Raw genomic sequence first — 8,284 nt, 5'->3', positions numbered from 1 at the left:
CGCCCCGCCCGCTGACTGACAGCAACCGAGGGGTGGTGCTCACCACCGCCCGCCCTGTGTCCTGGCCGCGGGCTCGCCACAAGATGGCCCGCGGGGCTGGCTACCGGCGGTATCGCCTTCAGCTCCCCCCCGCAGCGGAGGGGGGCCGGGGTCGCTGCCTCCGAGGCGCGGAGCCCGGCGGTGCCGGCGAGGTCCGGGCGCTTCCTCAGCCGCAGAAGGCAAGGTTAGGCCAGGGAGCGATGGTGAGAGGAACATGTGCTTCTTCCTAATTCCTCTTTGGGAATTTTTCTCCTGTTTTTTTCTTCCCTCCCCCTCAACTGACATATTATGTTATGTTGGTGGAAAGTGTCCAGAACAAAACATCTGCCTCTGCTCCCCTCTACCTGGGATGTGAGTGGCCCGCTGGGTCCCGAGCAGGGTCATGCAATGGGGCAAGGTGATGACAGCCTGCCGTTCCCCACCAGCCTGTCACAGTGGGTCTGCACCTCAAGGGGCAGCTCTGTTCTACCGGGCAGGAGCCTGGCTGTGGCTACATGCAACGAGCCACTGTTGTCCCCTCGCCCCTGTCCAGCTGCTTCCACCTTGTGCCATTGGGAGCCCCACGCTGTTCCAAATGCCTGTCAGCCCCGGCCTAGTGAGAGCTGCTTTGCAGCAGGTGCAGTCGAATGGCTGGAGGTGGCAGCTGTCTGCAGTACCCGAGTTCTTTCGTTGATACTGTTAATTGCCATAATATGGTGCCAAAGTTTGCTAGATTCCATGCAGCAAAGAATAAAATGATATATTCCCTGCCCCTAGGAGTGCACGATCTCCAGTGGATCTGACAACACAAGGGTGTGATACAACACCATAAGGTTGCAGCAATAGAGTTGCTGAAGTATGTGTGCTATGTTTGAACAGGTGTCTACCTTTAGACACTAAATATGCTGTGCTGGTTTTGGCTAGGATAGAGTTAATTTTCTTCATAGTAGCTAGTATGGGGCTATGTTTTAGAGTTGTGCTGGAAACAGTGTTGATAATACAGGGATGTTTTAGTTACTGCTGAGCAGTGCTTCCACAGTCTTTTCCGCTTCTCACACTGCCTCGCCAGTGAGCTGGTTAGAAGAGCACAAGAAGTTGGGAGGGGAAGCAACTGAGACAGCTGACCCCAACTAACCAAAGGGATATTCCATACCAGATGACATCATGCTCACCAATATAAAAGTTGGTGGAAGAAGTAGTAAAGGAGGATATTGGGAGTGATAGCGTTTGTCTTCCCAAGTAACCATTACGCATGATGGAGCCCTGCTTTCCTGGAGATGGCTGAACACCTGCCTGCCCAAGGAAAGTAGTGAATGAATTCCTTGTTTTGCTCTGCTTGCATGCACAGCTTTTGCTTTACCTATTAAACTGTCTTTATTTCAACCCACAAGTTTTCTCACTTTTGCTCTTCCGATTCTGTCCCCCATCCCACCGCAGGGTGAGTGAGCGGCTGTGTGGTGCTTAGTTGTCGGCTGGGGTTAAAACACAACATATGCGTTCATATGTGTGGAATTATTAGTAAAATTAAGGTTTTACATCTGAAAATTAAAGTTTATATGAAAAACGTAGCATCATTCACCCATTGAGGAAAAGCAAAAGGAGCTCTGAGGATGGGACACAGCTGCAGCAGGCATGTGAGGAATCCACTAACACAGCAACTCCCTGCAACATACCATAGAGGATGGAGCGGAGTGAAGATTCCACGGCTGTCGTGCCATTTGCCGGAACGGAGGGAAGAAGCAGTCGCTCAATATGAGAGATCAGCAAGCTTCGTTTATTGCAGTTTGGTTACACAATTTATAGCAGTCTTAACTAGCTCATACATATTGCAAAAGCTAAGCTCCTTATTGGCTGTTAGTCTAAAAGTCAAGTCCCGCCTCGACATCCTGTTCTAACGGATTCTTCTCATAACTTCGTAACCACAAGTTCCTGATACCGTGCCTATCTGGTAAACAAGGACAGTCTGACCTTGTCCCTGATTGGTTCCTAAACTAGTTGCTTTCGATACTTCTTGAGATCCTGATGACTTAGCATTTCTATGTCAAAATGCCCCTGCTTTGCTAGCCATTCCTCCATAATTCCCCCGTTTTTATTTTGTGCCAGCCAAATATTGTGTGTAGCTTGCATTATTATCCGTTTAATACACGATATTGCACAACTAAGTATAACAAGCCCTACTATAACGATCAAAAGGCAATGTAGGTACAGCAGTTACATCTACCATAATGGCACTAAACGTGATTAATATAGCTAACAACATTTTGCTAAATCTATATCGTTAAAACACAATTTTTTAAAACAACTTCCGTCTACCCTTTTTCTGTTTCCAAACAAAGCGCTTACGACACTTTTCTTTTACCTGCTCCCAGTCCTCCCTTGAGACGGACCATATAGCTGGCACCAAGTTGGTCTTGCTGCACTCAAGACCGCGTGCTAATATTAATTCAGCTTGCCTGCTTGCTGACGTAACCCAGCTGGTTCGGCAACGAAAAATACCGGTCGCTGTTAGGTGGCTCGTGCCCTGTAACAAGCAAGAGCCTGGGTATCGCAAGCTGTTTTTCGAAACACTTCTCACACCAGCGACTTGAGAGTGTGGCGCGGCGCCACCACTCGTTCCCGCACTGCACGCACTCACACAATACCCAAGGGTCACAGCATGCACACAAAGCGCAAACAATCAATCGCCTGCTACATTCGTTCATGCGTTAATGAGTCTCTATGACTGAGGTCCAGTGGAACTGCCTCTCAGGCGGTGTTCTTCGAAGATCCTTCACCGTTATTGGTGCTGCCTTCTTCTGTGGCGGGTTTGACCCACCGGCTGGGGACCCAAAGGGTACTTGTGAGCTTGTTGCAGACTTTCCCTCTTTAACGGCCACTGCTCAATCCAGACAGGTGAATCGGTCTTCCATTTCAATGGGATCGGGAAAGTCCAAGCAATGGCCGTACCTAAAAAGGGGCTGGGGTCTCGGTAGTTAGGACCATCCCCATCTGAGCAAGTATATCGCGCCCCACCAGAGCTTGCACTCCTTCGGGCAGCGGGATAATGGAGGCGCAACAGCTGATAACCTTTTCATCTATAGTCCATCGAAGGAGGGGTGATTTGCGAGCCAGAGTAAGCCCTCCGACTCCGGCTACAGTGGCTCCAGTAGTGCGGGACGGCCAGTTAGGTGGCCAATGATGCTCACTAATGATAGAGACATCTGCACCAGTATCTAGTAGCGCAAAGAGGGTGATGGTTTGTCCCGCATATTGCACGGTGATTGTTCGTCGGGGTTGTTGTCTCAGTCCGATGGTTAAAAAAGCCATTTGGTCCGTTGACCCGAAAGCCCCACTGCCTCTCGGCGTCACTTGCATGGGGGCAACATTTTCAGTTAAGTGGGGTATGGGGATTAACTGTGCAATCTTCGATCCTTTGGGAACAAATAAGGGCGGAAACAGCGTTTGAACCATTATTTGTATTTCCCCATGATAGTCTTTATTGATTAGGCCTACCAATACGGTGAGACCGAGCATTGTAGCAGAGGAGCGACCAATTAATAATGCTCCGACGGCCTGGTCGTTCACTCTGATGGGTCCTTGTACACCAGTTGCAACTTGTGCGGGCTTGGAATCCAAAAGGGTGCAGTCTATTGCTGTTGCCAAGTCCAACCCGAGGCTTCCGCTGGTGGCGGGTTGGAGAGAAAAGGGTTGTTGTTGTTGGCGACTGGGTAAGCGGCCGCATTTTGTGTCGACGCGGGGCGGCTCTTCCCGCTGTTCACCCCGTTTCCCGATCCGCCTCGTCGACAGATTGTCTCGGCGTGTGAGCCAGAATTGCACCGCTTACACCAGACCGGTCCCGCCTTGCATTCTCTTCTCAAGTGTCCGGCCAAACCACAGCGGAAACATCGGAGGCGGGTTGGTCGGCGGGGCGCCGTACGAGCCACCGGAGTTTGCAAAGGTGCAAGGGCTGCCATAATTTGGCTGTGCGATGCTTGGGTATGCTCCTGTAAAGTTTTCCCTAACTCTCTCACTGCTTCTACTAACATGGCTTGTGGGCCTACTGGCACCTGTGCCATCCGCTCCAAGGCCTCTTCAATAGTCCAAGTTCCAGGAAGAGTAGCTAGGATATTTCGGGTGGCAGGATTGCAATTTTGAATTGCACACTGCTTTAGAATGGAACCCTTCAAATATTCAGGAACACCTGCCGCCTGTATGGCACCAGCTACTCTGTCGATAAATAACCCAAAAGGCTCCTCCCTACCTTGTTTAATTCCCATATAAGAAGGAATTCCCCCTGGTTCTTTGAGCTGGTTAAAAGCTTGTCGCGCAAGCAACATTGCTTCTTTGGCTTTATCTGGGCCTATTAATACCTGAGCTTCTAAACGGAGATACGCGCCAAAACCCATAAGCTCATCGAGTGTGACTCCATGTAAGGGGTCACCTGGTTGTCTAGCCGTGGCCACAGACCTCATGCAAGCTGCTTGCCAATGTGCATTAAACAGTAGCTGCTGATGCTGAGTAAGGATTAATTTCATAATGCTCCGTATATCCCCCAGGAGTAAAATATTAGTTCCCCAGAGATAGTCTAGCATCTGCTGTGTAGGCTCCCCTTTTACCCCTGACTCATTAACCGTAGCACGTAGCTGTGAAAGCAATTTCCAGTCTAGATTCTGGAGGGTGGCCACTAAATTGCCCTGTTCATTTGGTTGATATATGACGGGAAACGCCCCTGCCTCACTCATGAGGCTGATTGCAACCTCTCGGTCCCCCTCGCTCATAGCAGCCTCTGCAACCTTTTGCCAACACCGTTGGCACTCAGAAACTAAATCCGCTGTCCTATGGCTCAAAAAGGATTGTGTCCACGCTCGGACACCGGGGTATCAGCATCCGGCCCTGGCTTCATCGCCCTGCTCGTGTCTGCAGGAAGGTCCGCCGCAGCTGTTTCCCCCTGGGTCACCCGTTCTGACGGCGGAGGCTCCGCCGAATTGCCCTCCAACGCAGAGCCCAGACGGGACAAGTCCCAAGCCCCAGCGGAGGAGCTCTGCGGGACGACTACGGTCCGTACCGAAGGGGGCAAGGGACAATCAGGGGCCGTTGGCTGTGTGGAGGACACTCCAGCAGGGGCCGCACTACTCCACCTTTCAGCCGCAGCGGCAGCGACTCGCTGTTCAGCTTTATGCATGGTGAGAGTATTTGTTACTGCTCGCCATGGTTTCATCAATTTTTTCGCTGCCTTTTCTTCGTTAATAACGGCATCAAACAACTTATTCCCTAGCTTTCGCCACTCCTCCTCCTCGAAGACCGTATTGGGGTCGGTAAAGACCCCCCTAAGTACGCCATAATCTAACAGATCAGGAAGTTCCTTTTTCAAATCTATTCTATCAATGCTCCGCTTCTCTAAGAAGCATTTGAGCAGATTATACGCCGCTTGTCTATTCATACCTCAATCAGCGCGCTGTTGCAGCCTTTGCAAGACTCCGGCGGCGCGTGGCTGGCGGGACAGCCTCTCTAGGTGCTCCCGAGCGCGGGGAGGGTATCCCTTTCGCTTCCTGCGCTGCTTACAGGACCGCACGGAACTTCTCCGCCGACCGTGGCTCCCGGACTCCGCTATCGGGTCGCCGGGGTCCCTGTTCGGGCGCCAATTTGTCGTGCCATTTGCCGGAACGGAGGGAAGAAGCAGTCGCTCAATATGAGAGATCAGCAAGCTTCGTTTATTGCAGTTTGGTTACACAATTTATAGCAGTCTTAACTAGCTCATACATATTGCAAAAGCTAAGCTCCTTATTGGCTGTTAGTCCAAAAGTCAAGTCCCGCCTCGACATCCTGTTCTAACGGATTCTTCTCATAACTTCGTAACCACAAGTTCCTGATACCGTGCCTATCTGGTAAACAAGGACAGTCTGACCTTGTCCCTGATTGGTTCCTAAACTAGTTGCTTTCGATACTTCTTGAGATCCTGATGACTTAGCATTTCTATGTCAAAATGCCCCTGCTTCGCTAGCCATTCCTCCACACACGGCCATGCTCCGTGATGATAAAGCGGGAAGAGATGGTCCTCTAGAACTGATAAGCAGCTCATCTGGCCCCCTGAGCCAACAGGTTTTCGAAGCCTTGCCAAAGTGCTATCCTCTCGTGAACTTTGCTCGTTTTAATATCATTTTAATACCAAAACACACCTCCATCCCGAAGGCTACCTGCCTCCGAGGTGCGACCACCCCTCTTTGAGTCTGCGCTCTCGATTTTTCGTAAACTATACCTTTAAACGTGAAGCGAGAGAATTTTACACCAATCGTGATAAAAGGTATGTATGACTACAGTCACTCAAACTCCACCTTAAAGGTAGAAAAGATATAAAAATAGCCAGGGAAATAGGGGATTTTGGGAGAAGAAGATAACAACGTAGATTTTCGGAGAAGAAGATAACACCATGAGCAAGTCAAGGGAAACTCCACCTCAGACTGCCTCCAACAGCCAGGATTGGCCGACGGGCTGAGCCTTGCTTCTTCCCCCCTTGGGACGCCTTGGGTGAGACTTAAACTAAGCGCTTTTCTTGGGAATCTTAGAAATCTCTCTAGAGAGTTACTCCCTAATGTCTATAGCCAGGCTGTATTATTTATAACCTTTTCACGCGTTTTATATTTGCACGTGCTTTCTTGCAGACAGTCACTATCACCGGCAATTCAAAAAACCTATATACCTGTTGCACAAATAAAACTGCACTGTTTAAGTAGCCAGTTGTCACAGTTTCTCACTGAATGTAACCAAACGCGGCCGTGCTAGTTCATGAGCACGACTGGACTGAACATGCAGACCGCTATTAGTGTATCCAGAATTGTGGCAGTTTAATATACATATTAAACGCGACTGGACTGGTAGTGGCAAATTGGACATCACTCAGAATTTAAACCTAGCTGCACCTAGCCTCTCACTTCGGTGAAGAGAGTTAGAACGCAAGGGGGTTTATTTTCTGCCAAATTAACGTGACAATATGTTACTACAGAATCATAGAATCATAGCTTGGAAAAGATCTCTAAGATCATCAAGTCCAACTGTCACCCCAATACCACCATGCCTACTAAAACATGTCCCAAAGTGCCACATCTACACGTTTTTTGAACACCTCCAGGGATGGGGACTCCACCACTGCCCTGGGCAGCCTATTCCAATGCCTGACCACTCTTTCTGTGAAGCAATTTTTCCTAATATCTCATCTTAATCACCCCTGACGCAACTTGAGGCCTTTGCCTCTTGTCCTATTGCTAGTTACCTGGGAGAAGAGACCAACACCTGCCTCACTACAACCTCCTTTCAGGTAATTGTAGAGAGCAATAAGGTCTCTCCTCAGCCTCCTCTTCTCCAGACTAAACAAAGCCAGTTCCCTCAGCCGCTCCTCATTAGACTTGTTCTCTAGACCCCTCACCAGCCTCATTGCCCTTCTCTGGACACGCTCTAGCACCTCAATGTCTTTCTTGTAGTGAGGGGCCCAAAAGTGAACACAGCACTCGAGGTGCGGCCTCACCAGGGCTGAGTACAGGGGCACGATCACCTCCCTCCTCCTGCTGGCCACACTATTCCTGATACAAGCCAGGATGCCGTTGGCCTTCTTGGCCACCTGGGCACACTGCTGGCTCATGTTCATCCGGCTGTCGACCAGCACCCCAAGGTCCTTTTCCGCTGGGCAGCTTTCCAGCCACTCCTCCCAGGGCCTGTAGCATTGCATGGGGTTGTTGTGACCCAAGTGCAGGACCCGGCACTTGGCCTTGTTGAAACTCATACAGTTGGCCTCAGCCCATCGATCCAGTCTGTCCAGATCCCTCTGCAGAGCCTTCCTACCCTCAAGCAGATCGACACTCCCACCCAGCTTGGTGTCATCTGCAAACTTTCTGAGGGAGCACTCAGTCCCCTCATCCAGATCATTGATAAAGATACTAACCAAGACAATGGATTTAACTCCATTCACCACCACTCTCTGAGCTCGGCCCTTTAGCCAGTTCTTTATCCAGCAAAGAGTACACCCATCCAAACCATGGGCAGCTAGTTTCTCCAGGAGGATGCTGTGGGGAACAGTGTCAAAGGCCTTACTAAAGTCCAGGTAGATGACATCCACAGCCTTTCCCTCATCCACTAGGTGGGTCACCTGGTCATAGAAGGAGATCAGGTTGGTCAAGCAGGACCTGCCTTTCATGAACCCATGCTGGCTGGGCCTGATCCCCTCATTGTCCTTCACATGCCCGGTGAGCGTACTCAGGATGAATCGCGCCATAATCTTCCCTGGCACCGAGGTCAG

The sequence above is a fragment of the Opisthocomus hoazin genome, chromosome W, assembly GCF_030867145.1.
Source record: "Opisthocomus hoazin isolate bOpiHoa1 chromosome W, bOpiHoa1.hap1, whole genome shotgun sequence".
NCBI lineage: Eukaryota > Metazoa > Chordata > Aves > Opisthocomiformes > Opisthocomidae > Opisthocomus > Opisthocomus hoazin.
The sequence above is the reverse complement of the archived record's forward strand: the minus strand, read 5'-3'. Positions refer to the sequence as shown.